Source organism: Salvelinus sp. IW2-2015, linkage group LG22 (assembly GCF_002910315.2).
Source record: "Salvelinus sp. IW2-2015 linkage group LG22, ASM291031v2, whole genome shotgun sequence".
Classification (NCBI taxonomy): domain Eukaryota; kingdom Metazoa; phylum Chordata; class Actinopteri; order Salmoniformes; family Salmonidae; genus Salvelinus; species Salvelinus sp. IW2-2015.
This window is the reverse complement of record NC_036862.1, coordinates 22,242,366-22,266,690: the sequence shown is the minus strand read 5'-3', so window position 1 is coordinate 22,266,690 and position 24,325 is coordinate 22,242,366. Positions and strand designations below refer to the sequence as shown.

General features: G+C 42.4%; 1 protein-coding gene across 1 annotated transcript in view; it reads left to right on the top strand.

The window, feature by feature from the left end:
- LOC111982683 (LIM domain kinase 1) overlaps positions 1–24,325 on the top strand; it is a 151,415-nt gene that overhangs the window by 99,162 nt on the left and 27,928 nt on the right. The window lies entirely within an intron of this gene.

Below are 24,325 nucleotides of genomic sequence, written 5' to 3'. Positions count from 1 at the left end.
CTACCAAATAGGCTATCTTCTTATACCACCTCTACCTGTCACAATACAACTGATTGCTCAAACACATTAAAAAGTAAAGAAATTCCACAAATTAACTTTTAACAAGGCAAACCTGTAATAATTGAAATGCATTCCATGTGACTACCTCATGAAGTTATCATTCTACAATGTAGAAAATAGTGAAAATAAGAAAATCCCTGGAATGAGTAGGTGTGTCCAAACTTTTGACTGGTTATGTAGAAAACTCAGCAAAAAAAGAAACGGACCTTTTTCAGGACCCTGTCTTTCAAAGATAATTAGTAAAAATCCAAATAACTTCACAGATCTTCATTGTAAAGGGTTTCAAACCTGTGGAGCGGTCGTTAAGACACTAACAAGCTTACAGACGGTAGGCAAATTAAAGGTCACATTATGGAAAACTTAAGACACTAAAGAGGCCTTCTACTGATTCTGAAAAACACGATGCCCAGGGTCCTTGCTCATCTGCCGTGAACTGCCTTAGGCAAGGAGCATGAGACTGCAGATGTGGCCAAGGCAATAAATTGCAATCTCCGTACTGTGAGACGCCTAAGACAGTGCTACAGGGAGACAGGATGGACAGCTGATCATCTCGCGAGTGCAACCACGTGTAACAACACCTGCACAGGATCGGTTGTAAGACTGAGGGCTTGTAGACCTGTTGTAAGGCAGGTCCTCACCAGACATCACCGGCAACAACGTTGCCTATGGGCACAAACCCACTCGTCTGGACCAGACAGGACTGGCAAAAAGTGCTCTTCACTGACAGTCGCGGTTTTATCCCACCACGGGTGATGGTCGGATTTGCGTTTATCGTCGAAGGAATGAGCGTTACACCGAGATCTGTACTCTGGAGTGGGATCGATTTGAAGGTGGAGGGTTCGTCATGGTCTGGGGCGGTGTGTCACAGCATCATCGGACTGAGCTTGTTGTCATTGTAGCAATCTCAACCTGTAAGTTACAGGAAAGACATCCTCCTCCCTCATGTGGTATCCTTCCTGCAGGCTGATCCTGACATGACCCTCCAGCATGACAATGCCACCAGCCATACTCTCGTTCTGTGCGTGTTTTCCTGCAAGACAAATGTCAGTGATCTGCCATGGCCAGCGAAGAGCCCGGATCTCAATCCCATTGGGCACGTCTGGGACCTGTTGGATCGGAGGGTGAGGGCTAGGGCCATTCCCCCCAGAAATGTCCGGGAACTTTCAGGTGCCTTGGTGGAAGAGTTGGGTAACATCTCACAGCAAGAACTGGCAAATCTGGTGCAGTCCATGAGGAGGAGATGCACTGCAGTACTTAATGCAGCTGGTGGCCACACCAGACTGTTACTTTTGATTTTGACCCCCCCTTTGTTCAGGGACACATTATTCCATTTCTGTTAGTCACATGTCTGTGGAACTTGTTCAGTTTATGTCTCAGTTGTTGAATCTTGTTATGTTCATACAAATATTTACACGTTAAATTTGCTGAAATAAACGCAGATGACAATGAATGGACGTTTCTTTTTAGTTTAGTTTATATATTTTTACTCTTAAAACTATAATTTGGGGAAGGATTTCTTTTTTTTTTTTTTTTTAAAGACTAAATCATCAAGAATTCAGTTTAAAAATATTTTCATTCATGAAATCTGTTCCCAAATATTCCTACAAAAGAAAGAGAGACGTGATTGTGCTTCAATGTAATCAAGGTATGACATGTTTATGTTATTTTATGTTATTTTCAAATACAATCTATTTTTGGGCTGTCACGCCCTGACCTTTTTATGTCTCTATTTGGTTGGTCAGGGCGTGATTGGGTAGGCATTCTATTTTGTTCTATGTTGTCTTTTCTATGTGTTGTGGCGTGTGTTCTCAATCAGAGGCAGCTGTCTATCGTTGTCTCTGATTGAGAACCATACTTAGGTAGCCTTTTCCACCTGTGTTGGTGGCTAGTTGTTTTCTGTGTTGTGTGAGTGCCTGACAGAACTGTTGCGTTTTGTTCACTTTTGTTTTTGTTCAGTGTTCAGGCTATATTAAAACATCTGAACACGTACCACGCTGCGCTTTGGTCTACTCCTTCTTCCTCAGACGAACGACTGTACAGAACTACCCACCACCAAAGGACCAAGCAGCGTGCTGTAATGGACTCCTGGACATGGGAGGAAATCCTGGACAGCACGGGACCCTGGGCACAGAGGAGAGTATCGCCGTCCAAAAGAGGAGCTGGAGGCAGCTAAGGCGGAGTGGCGACGCTACGAGGAGTTGGCTCGAGGAGGCGTGCACGAGAGGCAGTCCCAGACATTTTTGGGGGGGTACACGGAGATTGGCGGAGTCAGGTCTTAGACCTGAGCAACTCCTCGTGTTTGCCGTGGGGAGAGATTGACCGGGCAGGCACCGTGTTATGCGGTGACACGCAAGGGTTCCCCAGTGCGCACTCATAGCCCGGTGCGCTACATCGCAGTCCTCACATCGGCCGGGCTAGAGTGGGCATCGAGTCAGAGGGGATGGTGCCGCTCAGCGCATCTGGCCTCCAGTGTGTCTCCTCGGCCCGGTTATCCTGCACCAGCCCTACGCACGGTGTCCCCTTCGCCCAGCACAGCCCAGTGCGGCCTGTTCCAGCTCCCCGCACTTGCCGCTACAGGGGTATCCAGCCAGGACAGTTGCGCTAGCTCTGCGCTCGAGACGCCAGTGACCTCACGGCCAGTGTAGCGGTGCCTTGGCCAAGGAAGAGGCCTCCTGCATGTCTTTGCCTGTGCCTGTTCTAAGCCCTAACCCTCCTGCATGTCTCCCCAGCCTGGTGAGTCCAGTGCTTCTCCCAGAACCAGGCCTCCTGTGTGTCTCTCCACTCCAGTGATGATCCATGGCACGAAGCCTCAGTATATCCAGGCACGAAGCTCAGGTGATGACTCATAGCAAGAAGCCTCAGTGATGATCCGTGGCAAAAGCCTCGTGGCAAGAAGCCTCGGCCACATAAGTGTGCCAAGCTTAAGGAGGCGTCCACGTCCCGCACCAGACCGCCACCGCGGATAGATCCCACCCAGACCCTCCCCTATAGGTTTAGGTTTTGCGGCCGGAGTCCGCACCTTTTGGGGGGGGGGGGGGGTACTGTCACGCCCTGACCTTAGAGATCCTTTTTATGTCTCTATTTTGTTGGTCAGGGCTTGAGTTGGGGTGGGCATTCTATGTTTGTTCTATGTTGTCTTTTCTATGTGTTTGGCCGGGTGTGGTTCTCAATCAGAGGCAGCTGTCTATCGTTGTCTCTGATATGAAACCATATTAGGTAGCCTTTTCCCACCTGTGTTGGTGGTAGTTGTTTTGTGTGAGTGCCTGACAGAAACGTTGCGTTTTGTCCACTTTGTTTTTTTGTTTCAGTGTTCAGGCATATTAAAACATCATCAACACGTACCACGCTGCGCTTTTGTCTACTCCTTCTCCTCAGACGAACAACGTTACATGGCTTACTTGTGGTCAATTTTGCGGTACAAATTGTTTATAATTATGTTTCGGCAACCACCATCTGCTCAGGCAAAAATTGTGGCTTAATCTATTGCCTACCCCTCACTAGTGGAGTGCATCATGTTTGTTGATGATTGTTCAAGCACTTTCAATGCTCAAAAAAATGATGCCACACTTTGCAATATGCTTTAACTTGCATTGCTGTTCATTCCCTCCGATTTCTTACATAGGTATTTTTCATTGGTAATCACTAACTTCTAGTATACACCACAGTTTCCTATACATAGTCAAATATTAATTATCATAGACAGATTAAACTTCCGCTAAGAGTTCTTGAAATATATCAGTCTACATTGTGAAAAATCCACGTGTGAGTGTAGCCTGTCTTGACAAATAATGTAATTGTGTCGGTAACCATTTGTATCTCCCCCAGCAGTAGCATGTCACACTTTGAAATGTGTATTTACCGTCAAGCCATTTGAAGTGGGATTTCGCCGGTTTCTCTCTTTAGTATTCAAAAAGGGTGAAATATTACAGTGACTTAATCCATTTTATGAGCTGTGTATGCTCAGTATGCATCAGGGTTTCCAGTCCAGGTAGATAAAAATGTAAATAGGTATTTTGTATTGCAAATCAGCCGTAGGCAGCGGCATAGAGGCGGCATGAGTTTTAAGTTTGGGGAAGCTAATTCTCACCATGAAAATGCACCTTTAGAATAAAGCATTCCATGCATCTTCTTATTTTCAGAGTTATGTTAGATAGCCTACTATTCCTAATGTGTATGAGCAGATTAGATAGTCATAATTTAGGCTAATAATGCAACTCAACTGTTTGCAAAAAAAAGACGTAGAGTAGGGCTAATATTAGTGCCTCAGAAAGTATTCAGACACACAATAATGACTAAGTTAAAACGTGTATTTAAATGAAGGATATATATTTAAATTAATACAGAAATATTGAATTTAAATAATATTCACACCCCTGAGTTAATACTTTGTAGAAATACCTTTGGTAGACTATTACAGCTGTGAGTCAATTCCATTCGGTAAGTCTCTAAGAGCTTTCCACACCTGGATTGTGCAACGTTTGTCCATTATTCTTTTCAATATTCTTCAACTCTGTCCAATTGGTTGTTGATCTTTGCTAGATAACCATTCCAAGTCCTGCATGGATTTTAAAGTAGATTTAAGTCAAAACTGTAACTTCGCACTCAGGAACATTCACATGTATTTTTGGTAAGCAACTCCAGTTTAGATTTGACCTTGTGCTTTAGCTTATTATCCGCTGAAAGGTGAATTAATCTCCAAGTGTCTCCGGGAAAGACAGACTGAACTAGGTCCTCTAGGATTTTGCTACTTTGCTCCATTCGTTTCTTATCCTGGAAATCTCCCCTTCCGCTAACATTGATCGGTTGTAAGACTGAGGGCTTGTAGACCTGTTGTAAGGCAGGTCCTCACCAGACATCACCGGCAACAACGTTGCCTATGGGCACAAACCCACYGTCGCTGGACCAGACAGGACTGGCAAAAAGTGCTCTTCACTGACTAGTCGCGGTTTTATCCCACCACGGGTGATGGTCGGATTTGCGTTTATCGTCGAAGGAATGAGCGTTACACCGAGATCTGTACTCTGGAGTGGGATCGATTTGAAGGTGGAGGGTTCGTCATGGTCTGGGGCGGTGTGTCACAGCATCATCGGACTGAGCTTGTTGTCATTGTAGGCAATCTCAACGCTGTAAGTTACAGGAAAGACATCCTCCTCCCTCATGTGGTATCCTTCCTGCAGGCTGATCCTGACATGACCCTCCAGCATGACAATGCCACCAGCCATACTGCTCGTTCTGTGCGTGTTTTCCTGCAAGACAGGAATGTCAGTGATCTGCCATGGCCAGCGAAGAGCCCGGATCTCAATCCCATTGGGCACGTCTGGGACCTGTTGGATCGGAGGGTGAGGGCTAGGGCCATTCCCCCCAGAAATGTCCGGGAACTTTCAGGTGCCTTGGTGGAAGAGTTGGGTAACATCTCACAGCAAGAACTGGCAAATCTGGTGCAGTCCATGAGGAGGAGATGCACTGCAGTACTTAATGCAGCTGGTGGCCACACCAGACTGTTACTTTTGATTTTGACCCCCCCTTTGTTCAGGGACACATTATTCCATTTCTGTTAGTCACATGTCTGTGGAACTTGTTCAGTTTATGTCTCAGTTGTTGAATCTTGTTATGTTCATACAAATATTTACACGTTAAATTTGCTGAAAATAAACGCAGATGACAATGAATGGACGTTTCTTTTTAGTTTAGTTTATATATTTTTACTCTTAAAACTATAATTTGGGGAAGGATTTCTTTTTTTGTTTTTTATTTTTAAAGACTAAATCATCAAGAATTCAGTTTAAAAATATTTTCATTCATGAAATCTGTTCCCAAATATTCCTACAAAAGAAAGAGAGACGTGATTGTGCTTCAATGTAATCAAGGTATGACATGTTTATGTTATTTTATGTTATTTTCAAATACAATCTATTTTTGGGCTGTCACGCCCTGACCTTTTTATGTCTCTATTTTGGTTGGTCAGGGCGTGAGTTGGGGTAGGCATTCTATGTTTTGTTCTATGTTGTCTTTTCTATGTGTTTGGCCGGGTGTGGTTCTCAATCAGAGGCAGCTGTCTATCGTTGTCTCTGATTGAGAACCATACTTAGGTAGCCTTTTCCCACCTGTGTTGGTGGGTAGTTGTTTTGTGTGAGTGCCTGACAGAACKGTTGCGTTTTGTTMCACTTTTGTTTTTTGTTTCAGTGTTCAGGCTATATTAAAACATCATCAACACGTACCACGCTGCGCTTTGGTCTACTCCTTCTTCCTCAGACGAACAACGTTACATGGGCTTACTTGTGGTCAATTTGCTGGGTACAAATGTTTATAATTATGTTTCGGMAACCGACCATCTGCTCAGGCAAAAATTGTGGCTTAATCTAGTTGCCTACCCCTGCACTAGTGGGAGTGCATTCATGTTTTGTTGATGATTGTTTCAAGCACTTTCAATGCTCAACAAAAATGATGCCACACTTTGCAATATGCTTTAACTGCATTGCTGTTCATTCACCTCCGRTTTTCTTTACATAGGTATTTTTCATTGGTAATCACTAGCTTCTAGTATTCACCACAGTTTCCTAGTACATAGTCAAATATGAATTATCAATAGACAGATTAAAGCTTCCGCTAAGAGTTCTTGGAAATATATCAGTCTACATTGTGAAAAATCCACGTGTGAGTGTAGCCTGTGACAAATAATGTTAATTGTGCGGTAACCATTTGTATTCTCCCCAGCAGTAGCATGTCACACTTTGAAATGTGGTATTTTACCGTCAAGCCATTTGAAGTGGGATTTCGCCTGGTTTCTCTCTTTAGTATGTCAAAAAGGGTGAAATATTACAGTGACTTAATCCATGTTTATGAGCTGTGGTATGCTCAGTATGCCATCAGGGTTTCCAGTCCAGGTAGATAAAAATGTAAATAGGTATTTTGTATTGCAAATCAGCCGTAGGCAGGCGGCATAGAGGCGGCATGAGTTTTAMGTTTGGGGAAGCTAATTCTCACCATGAAAATGCACCTTTAGAATAAAGCATTCCATGCATCGTTACATTTTCAGAGTTATGTTAGATAGCCTACTATTCCTAATGTGATGAGCAGATTAGATAGTCATAATTTAGGCTAATAATGCAACTCAACTGTTTGCAAAAAAGAGAGCGTAGAGTAGGCTATATATAGTGCCTTCAGAAAGTATTCAGACACACAATAATGACTAAGTTAAAACGTGTATTTTGAAATGAAGGATATATATTGTAAATTAAATACAGAAATATTGAATTTAAATAARTATTCACACCCCTGAGTTAATACTTTGTAGAAATACCTTTGGTAGCTATTACAGCTGTGAGTCAATTCTGGGTAAGTCTCTAAGAGCTTTCCACACCTGGATTGTGCAACGTTTGTCCATTATTCTTTTCAATATTCTTCAAGCTCTGTCCAATTGGTTGTTGATCTTTGCTAGATAACYATTTCCAAGTCCTGCCATGGATTTTMAAGTAGATTTAAGTCAAAACTGTAACTTGGCCACTCAGGAACATTCACTGTATTTTTGGTAAGCAACTCCAGTTTAGATTTGACCTTGTGTTTTAGGTTATTATCCTGCTGAAAGGTGAATTAATCTCCAAGTGTCTGGYGGAAAGCAGACTGAACTAGGTTTTCCTCTAGGATTTTGCCTACTTTGCTCCATTCCGTTTCTTTTTTATCCTGGAAATCTCCCCTGTCCTTAACGATTACAAGCATACGTAAAACATGATGCAGCCCCAACATAACACTTTGTATTCAGAACAAAAAGTTGGTTGCTTTGCCACATGTTTTGCAGTATTACTTCAGTGCCTTGTTGCAAACAGGATGCATGTTTTGGAATATTTTAATATATTCTTCTTTTCACTCAATTAGGTTAATATTGCGGAGCAACTACAATGTTGATCAAATCTCAGATTTCTCCTATCACAGCCATTAAACTCTGTAACTGTTTTAAGTCACCTTTGGCCTCATGATGAAATACCTAAATGTTTTTTTTTACCCATCTGCTATTAGGTGCCCTTCTTTACGAGGCATTGGAAAACCTCCCTGGTCTTTGTGGTTGAATCGGTTTGAAATTCACTGCTCAATTGAGGGACCTCACAGATCATTGTATGTGTGGGGTACAGAAATTAGGTAGTCATTAAAAAATTATGTTAAACGCTATTATTGTACACACAGTGAGTCCATGCAACTTATTATGTGACTTGTTAATTAAGCAAATGTTTACTCTTGAACATATTTAGGCTTGCCATTTAAAAAGCCTTGAATACCTWTTGCCTCAAACATTGAATTTTCTTTTTTATTCATTTGTAAAAAATCCAAAAACATAATTCAACTTTGACGTTATTGTGAGTAGGCCAGCGACAAAAAATGTCAAGGCTGTAACACAACAAAATGTGGAAAAAGTTAGGTGGTGTGAGTACTTTCTGAACGCATTGTATAGGCTATATCATTTTGGCAAATTAATTCAATTTACTTCAGCGGAAGCTTAGCTAGCCTTATGGACGTGCTGCCTATGGCAGACGGTATATCGGGTTGGTTGGGATTCTAGCCTGAATTGTAACATATCATTTTTCTTAGTGTAGAGTAAAGCTATTCTGTTGTATATCGATTCCTGTTTGAACCGACTAGCCTTCTAAACTCTCACCTTAGAATATCCTTTCTTTCACAATCTACTGAGACACCTCTAATTCACAACACTTTTCTTATCTGGCTTCCTCTTCCATATAATGTCTGTCTGATTTCATCTTTGATAGCAGGGTGGTGGTGGGAGAGTACATCTTGTGCTTGTTGTTAAACTGTAAGAATGAGTTGTTTGGGCACCCGGTTCAAATAAGGGTGATATATTGAGAAATATGTTAAAGATGTGTCACGATCTATCACAAGGATGACGCTGGAGAGACGAAGCAGGTACGGGGAGTAACATTTAATAAATCACGGACATGGAACGAGACATAAACAGCTTAGCAAACAGAAAAACAATCAATGCAGAAGCAGGGAACAGAGCTGGGGAACTGACACATATAGGGGAGGAAATGAACAGGTGATAATAGAGTCCAGGTGAGTCCAATAACGCTGATGCGCGTGACAAGGAAAGGCAGGTGTACGTGATGGATGGCAGGAGTGAGTGATGCAAGGCATTCTGGCGCCCTCAAGCGCCAGGGGGAGGGAAAGAGCGGGAGCAGACGTGACAAGATGACAACAACATTTGAGCCTGGTTGATTTCACATTGAGCCTGCTAAGTTTCTACATTAGAATGTGCTTTCTCTCTGCAATGTGTGAAGACATGATGTCACCTCCTTTCATTCCATGACCTCTGGGTCTGAAAAAAACTTCTCACCAGAMATAGATTAGTCTAGTCTGCCTCTTTCTTCTTTTACTCTCTGTCCTTTATTGTTGTCTTTGTTCAATCTCCCAGAAGCCTTTTCACTGGCGACCTTGACCTGACCTCTGGACAGAACAATCCCACCACACTAAGATTAAGATCACTCCTACCAAAATTTGACCACCGCTTTTAACCCAACCTCTCTGAAAGACACACATACATATACACACACATACATAGGTTTTGGAGAGGTGCAGGGGGCTGCCACACTGGGCACCCGGGGAGCTGTTGTTGTGGGGAGTTTAAGTGCCTTGCTCAAGGGCACAACGGCAGGCAATGACATGTAGGATTTGATACCTGCAACCCTCCAGTTGCCAGCTGACTTCCAAAAAGATTTTTCCCGTCTGACCCGGGATTTGAACTGGCAACCCTCCAGTTGCTGGCTCATCTCTCTAACCGCTAGGTTACCTACACTATCTCCAATAACACAGCCACCTTACTACACTGTTATGTAGCGTTTCTATTGGCTAAGGTGCCATTGATCAACCATTGTAATACTGTCTGGCACTCTATTTTTGGTTAATGTTCTATTTTTCTTCAGGGTCAGTCATTTCCAAGAGAAGACTGTATTGAAAAGTGATGCTGTTTGCTCTTGGAAGCATCTGACCCTGAAGATAACTTTTCCAAAATGTTGTTACGTTACAGCCTTATTCAAAAATGTTTTTTTTTTTTTTTTTAAATACTCAGCAATCTACACACAATACCCCATAAAGCTAAAACAGGTTTTTATAAATTTTAGCAAATATATAAAAATATAAAAAAACGGAAATATCTTATTTACATAAGTATTCAGACCCTTTGCTATGAGACTCGAATTTGAGTTCAGGTGCATCCTGTTTCCATTGATCATCCTTGAGATGTTTCTACAACTTGATTGGAGTCCAAGCGTCAAGCGTCACGTCTGGATGAAACCTAGCACCATCCCCATGGTGAAGCATGGGGGTGGCAGCATGGGGGTGGCAGCATCAGGCTGTGGGGATGTTTTTCAGCGGCAGGGACTGGGAGACTAGTCAGGATCGAAGCAATGATGAACGGAGCAAAGTACAGAGAGATCCTTGATGAAAACCTGCTCCATAGCGCTCAGGACCTCAGACTGGTGCGAAGGTTCACCTTCAAACAGGACAACAACCCTAAACACACAGCCAAGACAAAGCAGGAGTGGCTTTGGGACAAGTCTCTGAATGTCCTTGAGTGGCCCAGCCAGAGCCCGGACTTGAACCTGATCAAACATCTCTGGAGAGACCTGAAAATTGCTGTGCAGCAACGCTCCGCATCCAACCTGACAGAGCTTGAGAGGATCTGCTAAGAAGAATGTGAGAAACTCCCCAAATACAGATGTGCCAAGCTTGTAGCATCATACCCAAGAAGACGTGAGGCTGTAGTTGCTGCCAAAGGTGCTTCAACAAAGTACTGAGTAAAGGGTCTGAATACTTAAAACTTCTTCTTAATAGGGGGCGCCATTTCCACTTTGGGAAAAAATAGTGCCCAAATTAAACGGCCTCGTACTCTGTTCTAGATCATATGATATGCATATTATTATTACTATTGGATAGAAAACACTCTGAAGTTTCTRAAAATGTTTGAATTATATCTGTGAGTAAAACAGAACTCATTTGGCAGGCAAACTTCCAAACAGGAAGTGAAAATTCTGAAATGGGTCTCTGTGAAAGGCTTCGCCTATTCAATTGCCTTGTATTTATGGATATGTATGCACTTCRTACGCCTTCCACTAGATGTCAACAGGCAGTAGAACGTTGAATGAGGTGTCTAGCCTGATGTGGGACCGAATGAGAGCTTTTGGAGTGACAGGTCAGCCATATTGGCAGTATTTTGCTGCGCACCTGGGTGCACCATATCGTTGTCTGCAATGCCTTAGGTAGACACGAAGAAATGCTCCGTCTGGGACGTTATTGGATACATATGAGAAAAACATCCKAAAGATGGATTCTCAACTGAGTTTGACCATTTTATTCGACTTTTATTATCAGTTTTTGAATTTTTCGTTCCATGCGTCAAACTTTCATRGACACATGAGCTCCACTATGCTAGCCAAAGTTGCTAATTCGAAAGAAGAAATGGACATTCTAAAACAAAACAACGATTTATTGTGGAACAAGGATTCCTGGCACTGCATTCTGATGAAAGTTCATCAAAGGTAAGAGAATATTTATGATGTTATTTCGTATTTTTGTTGAATATGTTGACTCCAACATGGCGGAGAATGGCTGAGCGCTGTCTCAGATTATTGTAATGGCTGTGCTTTTTACTAAAGTTATTTTTTTTAAATCTAACACAGCGGTTGCATTAAGAACCAGTGTATCTTTAATTATATGTCCACATGTATTTTTCAGCAAAGTTTATGATGAGTTTTTCTGTTAGATTACGTGACTTAAAATTTCTCGGAACATTTGGAGCATTTTGGCGCCATGTTCACAATGTAAAACCAGGATTTGTAGCTATAAATATGCACATTCTCGAACAAAACATAAATGTATTGTATAACATGATGTATATAACTGTCATCTGATGAAGTTGTTCAAAGGTTAGTGATTATTTTTATCTCTATTTGTGGGTTTTGTGAAAGCTATCTTTGCTGTGAAAAAATGGCTGTGTTTTTTTGGATATGGTGGTGAGCTAACATAAATATATGTTGTGTTTTCGCTGTAAAACATTTAAAAAATCGGACATGTTGGCTGGATTCACAAGATGTTTATCTTTCATTTGCTGTATTGGACTTGTGATTTCATGAAATTATATTATATGATATTCCCTGTGGCGCTAGGCTAGGCTATGCTAGTCAGCGTTTCTGATGAGGAGGATCCCAGATCCGGGAGGGGGGGTCGGTAGAGGTTGTAAGTAAATGTGATATTTCATTTTTATTTTATATTAGCAAACATTTTTACAAATCTATTTTTGCTTTGTCATTATGGGGTATTGTGTGCAGATTGATGAGGGGGGGGGAATATTTCATACATTTTAGAATAAGGCTGTAACGTAACAAAATGTGGAAAAAATCAAGTGGTCTGATTACTTTCCGAAAGGCCCTGTATATTGTTATTGCTTATGGTGAACCCTGTTTTGAGGTAATATGTTTAGTAACTCTAGCCACTCTTAGAGAGAGTTAGTGCTTGTTGTGGTCGCTTAGTTAGGAACAAATATATATTTTTTAATATCCTGGAGCAGACCTCTTTGACGTGCACACACACACACACACACACACACACACACACACACACACACACACACACACACACACACACATCCGTGCAAGAGTGTGTGTCATTTACACTCAACCCACAGCCGGGCTTCTGCAGTGCAATCTTAGTAATTAACCACCCACCCAGCGGAGGCCAGCAGTCCAAAGGGAATCAGAGATGGCAGCTAGAGCTCGCCGTTCCCTGCCCTGCCCCCTGCTACCCATTACCCAGAGTCCTCTACAGGGCCAGATGTGTCCCTCACATTTCCCTTACAGTGCAAAGAATCTACTGACGGCCGACCACGGTTCAGTCCAACTAAAACAGTCAGGCAATCACGTTATCACAAAGATGTCAGACCAATGGTGTTATAGATGGACGGACCTACTGACCGACCGAACCGAATGGCAGACAAGGTCAACTTCCTCTGCTACTTTTYATTCCCTGTGCCCTGGACATATGGCGTGATGCAGTCCAATCCCACACGCCCTCTCTTGGCATCAGGCCAGCCAAACAGGGCAGACTGCATTTCGTCAGCCCACAAAAAGCATCCTCTGAAAGAGTGTTTTGTTTGTTGGAGCCGGGATAGAGAAAGCACTCCAAAACCGTGTGATGCAATGTGGCTGTGACTCAGTCTGCTGATTGAAATGTTACATTGATTAGGTCGTTTTGGTCGGACAAGAGAACAGAATGAATAGAGACATTTCTCACCGTGCCTCTGCTTTCGGTAARGTTTTCCTATAAGGAGTCCAGAGCCTCAGATCAATGTAAGCAGCCATAATGCCTCATTCAACCACTGTTTGTGGTTGGATTTGTGAACCAGTGCCACTCACCCTACATACAAGATTATATGGCCGTCTTGTACATTTTCAAGAAGCTTAACACTTGAACTTACATCTGTATGTAAGCCCTATCCTCTGTCAACCATGATCAAAGAATCCTCCTCATGTAGGATGAGCTCAAGTAATTTCACAGATGAAACCATTTCCTGTGTTGCCAATATGCCCCCACCTCTCCCCCGCCACCTCTCTCTTTCTATCTCTCTGTTTTCGCCATTGACTTCTGCAGATTAGATGAGTGGTCAGAGTTAGGGGCCAGTTATTTATAACGCCTGTTCTGTTCAAGGTGATTTATGACTTGGACACAGAGCCAAGTGCAGTAATTGAATCCACTGTCCTGCTGCCTCCCTCCCCATTGCCTCCCTTTCYCCTGCCTCCCTGGCTTCTACCTACCCTTACTGCTGACTACAGAAGAACCTCAGAGATAGTGTTTTTTGGACATTAGTTAGCAGTAAAGAATTGTGCCGTTTCTCAAACCGCTTAGGTTCATTTCTTCCACTCTGGTATAGTGTTGCCGTGTCCGGCGGGAGTAGGTAGGCTATGTCCCTGCAGGTATTCAAACGGGGTCGCCATGACCCAAAGGCAAGCATGCCAACCACAGCCCCAAGAGAATGAACTCCCTTGGGTGGTTAATAATGCATTTAAAGGCCAGGGTCGTTTCAGTATTGTTATGAGTGGATGGATATTGGGAAATATACATATTTTCAAGAAACTTTACAGTACATGATATGTCCCTCCCTTTCACGGACAATCCCAGTTTAGCCACTTCTTATAACAACTCCCACTGATGTGAGACCACATTGTTTAGGTGGGAGTAGTGTTGTTTTCTAAATGTCTCATAATTGTCTCTATGGTCTGATTAGCCTTTGGTGACTGTTGGGAAAGACACTCACTTTCAGACATTAAGACTGTACGATTTTCAGTTTGTCACCATGGTGATTGAGCAATAGTCAGTGAACAAAATGTCAGATTCTGAAATTAGGGTGGGAGCTGGTTTGTTTGTGTCTGATCAGATATGCCTGGGAGTGAGTGTTGGGAAGTAGACTTGAGTGACTGTAAGGGTTTCAGCATGTCACCATAGAGGTTGAGCAACATTGGAAAGGTAGCAGGAATGTGTATGATTTACAGAAAGGGGGCTTACACTTCCTTCCTGCTAAGTTTTTAGTGAGATGGAATTTATTTACCGTGACCTGCCTGCCTAGTCTTGTTTGACTGCCTACAATGACTTAGTCAACATTTTCCATCCCACACCATAGAATGGAGAGATCTTTACATATTCACAYGTATCCACGCATAACAATATGAACTTCAACCTGGTCTGACACTTTGATGAGCGTCTTGAAAACTCCATCATTTATAACATTTTGGTACCTTTTCAGATTCAATATTCTTWGTTTTTTATTGGGGTTTTCCAATTCTATTATACTTGTGGTGGCATGTTCACATTCCTCCCCAATAGAAACCTCTATCTAATGACTTTTTGACCACTTCTGCTTTATTTAAAAAATAGAAAACACCTCCATGGAAATTATTTTATTTCCCTACTAGTGAAATTCTCCAAACATGGTGTGTTATGTGACTGTTTCTCAGTAGGTTGTCTTTGTTAGCTTCAAGCAGCTAAATGTTAGTCCTCCACGACTGATGTCTGTCCAAAGCAACATTTTGAAGAAGGAGAACACCGTCTGGCACTAGTCTCCTCCACCACTGTCTGCCTGTCTTCCCTCCTGATTTGTAGTGTTTCATTTTTTACTCCTTTCTAGGGAGGGGCAGAGAGGTGGACAAAGTTGAGAGAAAGAGGGAGAGAGACACAGAGAGAAAAAGTGAGTAGGGGAAAGAGAAATAGACAGAGAGATAATAAAGTGTGTGAGGAAGCAAATGAGCAGCAGGGAAAGTCATCCAGCCTGAAATAATGTATTAAGAYCGCTGTCTGTCTGTGACTCTGTGGCACCTGGACAGGATCACTGATGCTATAGATCACTAAATAACATGTAAACACGCCACTGCCACACCCTGGCCTGGCACTCCACAATGGTCACTGTGTTCAGGCAGTAATCACGTCATCATGTTATAGTGTGATGTGGTGATGCGTTGTGTTCCTCTGCTTCACATTTTATATTTCAAGAGCAGACAATATTAACAATTACTGTATTCTTAAAGTCACAATCTGGGATATTTACAGTGCCTTCGGAAAGTATTCAGACCCCTTGACTTTTTCCACATTTTGTTACGTTACAGCCTTATTCTAAAATGGATTTTCTTTAAATTAAATCCTCAGCAATCTACACACAATACCCCATAATGACAAAGCGAAAACAGGTTTTTAGAATGTTTTGCAAATTTATAAAAAACAAAAACAGAAATACCTTGTTTACATAAGTATTCAGACCCTTTGCTATGAGACTCTAAATTTAGCTCAGGTGCATCCTGTTTCCATTGATCATCTTTGAGATGTTTCTACAACTTGATTGGAGTCCACCTGTAGTAAATTCAATTGATTGGACATGATTTGGAAAGGCGCACACACCTGTCTATATAAGGTCCCACAGTTGACAGTGCATGTCAGAGCAAAAACCAAGACATGAGGTTGAAGGAATTGTCTGTATAGCTCAGAGACAGGATTGTGTCGAGGCACAGATCTGGGGAAGGGTACCAAAAAATGTCTGCAGCATTGAAGGTCCCCAAGAACACAGTGGCCTCAATCGCTCTTAAATGGAAGAAGTTTGGAACCGCCAAGTCTCTTCCTAGAGCTGGCCGGCCAAACTGAGCAATCAGGGGAGAAGGGTCTTGGTCAGGGAGGTCACCAAGAACCCGATGGTCACTCTGACAGAGCTCTAGAGTTCCACTGTGGAGATGGGAGAACCTTCCAGAAGGACAACCATCTCTGCAGCACTCCACCAATCAGGCCTTTATRGTAGAGTGGCCAGACAGAAGCCACTCCTCAGTAAAAAGCACATGACAGCTCGCATGGAGTTTGCCAAAAGGCACCTAAAGACTCTCAGACCATGAGATACAAGATTTTCTGGTCTGATGCCACCAAGATTGAACTCTGTGGCTTGAATGCCAAAGAAGCATGGTGGTGGCAGCATCATGCTGTGGGGATGTTTTTCAGYGGCAGGGACTGGGAGACAAGTCAGGATCGAGGCAAAGATGAAMGGAGCAAAATACAGAGAAATCCTTGATGAAAACCTGCTCCAGAGGTCTCAGGACGTCAGACTGGGAYGAAGGTTCACCTTCAAACAAGACAACGACCCTAAGCACACAGCCAAGACAACGCAGTAGTGGCTTCGGGACAAGTCTCTGAATATCCTTGAGTGGCCCAGCCAGAGCCCGAACTTGAACTCGATCAAACATCTCTGTTGAGACCTGACAATAGCTGTGCAGAAACGCTCCCCATCCAACCTGACTGAGCTTGAGAGGATATGCAGAGAGGAATTGGAGAAACTCCCCAAATACAGGTGTGCCAAGCTTGTAGCGTCATACCCAAGAAGACTCGAGGCTGTAATCRCTCCCAAMGSTCCTTCAACAAAGTACTGAGTAAAGGGTCTGATTATTAGCAAAYATTTCTAAAATCTTATTTTTGCTTTATCRTTATGGGGTATTGTGTGTTGATTGATGATGAAAAAAAACGATTTAATMMATTTTAGAATAAGGCTGTAACCTAACAAAATGTGGAAAAGGTCAAGGGGTMTGAATACTTTCCAAAGGCATTGTACAATGGCATTTCAATTAATGATATACATGTATCTGTTCCCTTATTTTGGCAGTTACCTGTAGGTTACCCATTGATTCTTGATGAACAAAGAATGTATAACTGCCTCATGAGCTTAGTACAACTGTCTTACCCTATCATAGCCCCAAATATAARATTGTATTACCTCATTATGGTGTTGACTTTTCTTCTTAGGTGTTTGCTGTTCCAGGTGGTTTGTACAGTATATTGTGTTTAGGTTTTAAAACCCATGTTTGAACGGTAATCTTTTAACGTGTGCTTTTACAGATGTAGGACCTTCATTTTATCACCGAGGAAATATCAAATGTCTATTGTAATTTTGAGGTTTAAAAAGGCTTCGGAAGTTYGTAGTTTCCACTTTGAAATTTCAGAGTTGATTTTCCCTTATGAAAAATGAATCAACCCCAACAAAAATGTCCATTCATTATAATCCACATAATAATTCACATTTCCTGTTGCTGCGGGATTCTTTTCCAGCTGTAGCAAACTGGCTCAAATTAAGATCCTACGTTTGTAGAATCAGTCTGTCATCCTCCCCACTAGTACAGTAAGCCCTCTAAAACAACCAATGTTGGATGACATGATGGTGTCGCAKGAGGGCTTTGGCTAGCCCCCTTTTTTTATTTGACATTTCAGACAGAGGATTAAATATGATTGCCTGTCAGCTAGAGGAGCTTTGCAATCAGGGGAACTAGGGAAAGGGGGATGGGGAAGAGAGAGGGAGAAATATAGGAGGGGGTATTTTCTGAAGACATCAGAGGTGGGGAGGCCAGGCAGGAAACGATGAGGTCATAGAAACAGAAAGCGAGAGCGGCTGCAGCTCGTTAGAGAACGAGGGTGGGAGGGGGAAGAGCAGCCTGTGATGTCGTTTCTGAGATGAGCTCAGCGGCAAAGGCGTGGGCAGCTCCTCGCTCTCTCTCATTTGGCCGCTGCTTCTGTGTTGTGACAGCGGTGTGGGCTCACCAGAATGAACTAGTCTTGCCGGGAGTAGAGTGGATTGTATAGGAAAGCAGCAGCAGGCGGGAGGCTGCCATGGTGTCAGATTTATTTTTCTGGGGATTTTGCTGTCTCAAGCTGTGGAAAAGGGACAAAAAGGTAAAATGGCTTTCCCTCTGTAGACTGTGATTGAGTGAAAGGGCTTGGCTAGCTTCAGCCGGGCGACTAGCAGAGAGGCAGTCGGGCTGTCTCAAATGGCTTGTGTTGAGTGGGCAGGCTTGATTTTGCTGCGTTTGTGCTTTGGGTCTCTCTCTATTGCATGGTTTTAGTAGAAATAGAACATCAGTATTGATATTGTATCGTTCCACAAAATKATGTTGTTAAGAGATATGTTCATGTTGAAAGGGTTGCAATGATCTCTAAGAAACTGGGTCCATGAAATACATTTTTTGTTTGTTTCATGAAATAGAAATGAGCCGGGGCAGGCACATGGTCTATATTTAGAGTAGGTTCTGCCATGAGCCCCAGCTACAGTAGGCTAGGCTTGTTAAAGCTTGATTGTAATGCTGAGATGACTGCAGCCCTGCACTGTACATATGCACAGTATAAACACACATGATCATGTACACACAAGTGTGTGCTTCTACCGGATGTCCACCTATCTATCAGATGGAACTCAAAACTTCATTGACTGACCATGAGGTATCATGCTGATTCCATTAACAGCAGTTCTAAAGCAGCAATAGCTCATCATGATGGTGTTGATGCTACAGGATGGTCTTAACATGCTGTTGATGTTACTGGATGGCCTTAACATGCTGTTGATGCTACAGGATGGCCTTAACATGCTGTTGATGCTACAGGATGGCCTTAACATGCTGTTGATGCTACAGGATGGCCTTAACATTCTGTTGGCTAAGTGGTAGGCAGGGGTTTTCCAATGAACAGGCTTGAATTCTAGCCCTGTTTGGGGCTGCTGGGTGCTKTTTCTGCCACTTGGTCTGGTCTAATCATATTTTCCCAGTTTATTCTTTCTAAGTGAGTCGGAATCAGAAACAAAATGAAAGCCTGTGTTGCCAAATGAGATCTAAGTAGGAAAGAAGGCAGTGAATGGGGGAAGCCTAATGGTGATTGGAGGCACTATCTAGAACCATAATGTGATTTTTTTGGCTGTCCCCATATGATAACTCTTTGAATAACCCTTTTTGGTTCCTTGTAGTGTCTTTCTACAGAGGGTTCTACCTGGAACCAAAAAGGTTTATCCTATTGGGATAGCCGAATAACACATTATGGTTCTAGATAGCACCTCCAATCACCATTAGGCTTCCCCCATTCACTGCCTTCTTTCCTACTTAGATCTCATTTGGCAACACAGGCTTTGTGTTGCCTGTGTATCCTATCCATACATATGTCCTTTTTCKACTCAAGATCCAGGCCATGCTCCACTTCTCTTCTCTCCACAGTTTAGGTTTTGGTTTGGAAATTGAAAAGCAAAATTTCATTCCGTGATGAATTGATTTAAATGCAGGTTTCTATATTATAGAAGTTCTACCCATCTGTTGTATTGAGATTTGACTGATCCTGATCCCTCAGCACCTCAGGAAATGGATTTAGAATGTGGAATCCCCCATGAAGCATTTTTGGAATTTGACCTAGAATTAACTCTCATGGAGTATCTATTACCTGCTGAATGTGCTGCTGATTTAATCAATTCCTGATGTCAACATCAGCTTGTGTAGCATGAAAAGTACTCCTTTTCCATCATAGTTCTTGTGTGAATGCTTGGTGGAGGTTTATTGGTTTTATGTGTACTTGGCAGTCTCAGTAGGCCTCAACAACAGAACATGTTGACGCCCTGAGCTAAACTATTGCAACAGTTCCATTGAACCTCAATAGGTCACTGGAATAGCTAGTCATCTCCAGGTTTCCCATAAAGTAGTTAGTTACACCAACCGGATCCCCTCTGTGCCAGCTCTGCAKCACCTCAAGGTGCTGTGTGTTAGAATTAGGTCACTGTTACAGATTTATCCTGCCTGGGATGGGTTAGTGAAGTCATGGCGGTGTGTGTGCAATGTTTATATCAGATTAACTGACAACGTGCGTGTGTAGTGTTTATACCAGGCTAACTGACGTAAGGGGTCATACCCTATGTTGCTAGTGTTTATAGTCCCCATGACCCTCCACACATGGTCCATATCACTAAATCGGCAAGACCCTTTACAGGCCCACAATGCATCAGTATAACTGGAAGTTGTCAAGAGAATTATGTTCTCGATGTTCATAAACCAATTCAATTAAACTACTCAGTCTGCTAATCAGGATTTGTAAGATACTGATTGAAATGAAAAAATAATCAATAAGGTTTATTCACGAGAGCGCTGGTTAGTTGTACAAAACCATTCATTTTATACTAGCTCCTTACGCACATACTCTTGCACAMAAACAGAATTCATACGCACATACATTTGCACACAAACAGTAGGTGTCCTACGCACATACTGTCCTGCTACCCAGCTGACAAAGATTAGTGGAGTCCGTGAGAATCACTCCCAGTCCTCCCTCAAGATAGGGAGACCCTGGGAAGTACTCTCAGTGGCCCCCAAGCCAAGGTCGGCACCGAATCTTGCTCAGACAGTCTGTGTTTTAGACACTGTAGAGACATATTGTTTTACTGACTAAAACTACACACATCATTAATTATAACTTTATGATTCTAGTCAATTTCATACAATTATATGGTTTCAGGGTGGAGTATTCTAATCATTCATTTAAACATATAAATTCTAACAACAGAAGTCCATACAGGAAACAGAAGTAAACAACCGGCTAAAGTTCCAATATCCACCACACTAATAAGCAATGTAGTGGGCAATGGGCAAGCATTCTAAATGGTATGCTAGTATGGATATTAGAATATACTGTAGCATTGGCTCCAATTCCCCTAGTTTACAAGGTTGGACTCAACCTTTTAGAATGAATCCTAAAAAAACTAAGATGCAATAGTTTTGGGAACTGAAAATGACCTAAACTCAATATGGAGAATTCCCCCCTCATCTGTTGTTTACACCAGAGAACCTGACWGTATCGTAGTGACACCAGAGGGTCATAAATACCTCTGATTGGTCCAACAGGGGCCATACACATTCCATAGGCTGTCTGAAAACACACACACCACTAAACGGATTAGCCTCCCAACTTATTGGTCGTCACACTTAAAGTTTAAACTTTAATKACACATTTAAGTACTGAAATGACAGCTTCTGAATGGCTGTCTCATCATCACCAGGGGTATTTCCTCGTTCTTGTTTAACAGAACTCAGTTTATTACACTAGTGCGAACTCATTTGCATTATCACTCGTGCTTTGAGAGGATTTTTTTGCTATTTATTTGCACTAAATTGGTTTACAGTGTAGAAAGAGGAAGAAGAGAGATGAGTTATTGGACAAAGAAAATGTAAAGATTTGCCTGGTTGTATACATGAGTAGTTTCAGGCAGGTTCCTGCTTTCTATTTTGAGATGAGTTGCATTTCTCACCACTGTATCTTCATCACAAGTCCCCAGCTGGTGCAGTTAGTGTTCATTTAAGGGGCTCACCATGGTAACAGACCCACACACTGTTTCCAGATGCTTCTCCATGGYGACYGACCCAGTTCTTCCTGGGTACTGTCCTCCCCCCTCACTGTTTCCAAAGGAAACTTGCTGATAATTTGGATTGTTGTCACAGAGGTCCTGTGTGTGCCACATGCCAAGCCACACTGCTCTCTTATGCACACACATACGCATGACTACAGAGGGGGGGTACCAGCTGTGGGTAGTTACAGTATGTGCTGTAAGTTATCCCCGCTCATTTGTAAATGGAAGATTTTTAACCAACGTTTTGGGCAGGTTTCTTGGAATTTCCAGATCAGGTGGTCTCATGCCACATAGTTTCGTTCTGAGTAATTGTAAATGAACTAAATTAGCAGTGACAGAAAGATAATAGAACATTCCACCCATAAGAGACGTACAGGGCTATTGTTAGCGTCTCTATCTTTTCTTTCTCTCTCTTTTTCTCTCTCTTTCTGCTCTGTTTTTTCTTTGTGTGTGTGCGTCAGTAGCAGCTGTCAGTTGTCAGATGTGGTTGGAGAGATGTGTTTGTGTGTAGGAAAGAGGTGTCGGGGGTCGACAAATGGCAGCAGCCACAGTGTCCGAGTGGCAGGCGTCACACTGTCTATTCCTCTACGTCCAGATGTCCTTCCTCTCCTCCACGCCGGGGCTCACACCTGAGACTGGCCACTGCCTGCCACACACACACACACACACACACACACACACACACACAATTCTACAGTGTTAAATCAACACTGATAGTGTTAAATGTGTCACTGGTCCAGTGTCTATACAGGCCCACACTTTGCAGTTTTAAATTAACACACCGCTTAGTGTATTTGTTCATGACAAAGACATGGTTATTGCATTCATCCATTTTCAGTTCAGTGGCCTCCACTAAGTGAGATCCTAAGTGAATATATTGTCAGAAAAAAAGTATTATTTAATAATAAGGCCTTATTTTGAGGGCCTAGTTTTACCCTATACAGTGGCCTGAAACTCATGGTTTTCAGGCCTGCAAGTCACATTATGATGCGACTGTAATTCTGTAATTCCTATTGGAATCCAACCCGAGTGGGAATATCCAACATGAATGCCGCAACCTGTATTCAGAATGACTGCCGGGTTGGGAAGATTAAGATATGAGACTACCTAAACTATCTAAACTGGGACAACCATTTCAATAAATCAAGTCAAATAAAATGTTATTTGTCACATGCGCCGAATACTTACAAGCCCTTAACCAACAATGCAGTTTTAAGAAAATACCTAAAAAACAAAGTAAGAGATAAGAATAGCAAATAATTAATAAGCAGGGTGCACCGGTGCACCGGCAATGCAAATAGTCTGGGTAGCCATTTTATTAGCTGTTAGTCTTATGGCTTGGGGGTAGAAGCTATTTAGGAGCCTCTTGGACCTAGACTTGGCAATAAAGTAATAGATTGGATTAGTTTAGAAAAATGTATGTTATTTATATTTGAGTAGCATATGATCGATCAATCAATATCCATGCAAAAACATAGATATTGAAACAAGCAATTCAAAAAATCTACCTGCAATAGAGCATGCTGGGAAATATGCTAATGTTGGCCRTGCTTTTGGTTTAACACTGGTTAACACCAACACTGGGGTTCACTTACAGAGTTAATTCAACACCTGAATCACCACTAGAAATGTTACTGAAAAATCAACGCTAGGTAACGCTGGCCAATGTTCTGTGCAGAYGCACACACACACAAACACATGCATATTCTACTATTTTACTTTACTCTATATCATACCTTAACACAAGGATAGCATGGTTGACATTACAGCGTATGCTTATTCATTATCAACTAGAAGACATTTTGACCCCTATCTTTCATCATTCATTGTACTTCAATTATAATTCATTGTACTTCGTTATAATTTMATCTCCTTCCCTCTGAGTGCCTGTGATGTGGTGTTTACACACACTGTGATCATAACTGACATAAAGACCTCAGCCACTTATCATTGTTTACAGCCCATGTTTTACCCTCCCTACTCTACTGCAAAATACAGTGACTGTGACTCACCAAGCCCCTGAGGCTGCTTCTCTTTACCAACTCATTCTGTGTTCCATCTGCTCCAGAGCTAATGGAAGCCAATTACACAGTCATTACCTTCTCTCTTCTCATTTACTATCTGAGTCCATCTGCTCTGTTAACATGAACATCCAGGATTCAAAAGGTACACAATTAGGTCAGGGAGTCAACCTATTTCTCTCGCTCTCGCTCTCGCTCTCGCTCTCGCTCTCGCTCTCGCTCTCTCTCGCTCTCTGGTTTCCATGGGAACGCTCCCTGGGGGGCAGGGCAGACACAGGGCTGTAGAGGTAGATTTTATTGATTACCCGGAATTTAGTTTTTTCTGTTTTATCTATATTGTCGACCACTGTGCCACTCTTAAAGGGAATTGCTAGTGCCACATGTACATTTTTATGAGGCTTGCAGCAGTGGAAGCCTCGAAGGGTTCAGCAGGGGGGTATTTTCCAAACTCATAAGAGCAGTATTATTTTTAAGTTTCCTTAATAGTGTCTGAAAAATCCCCCTTTGAATTGTTCTTCTTTTTTCC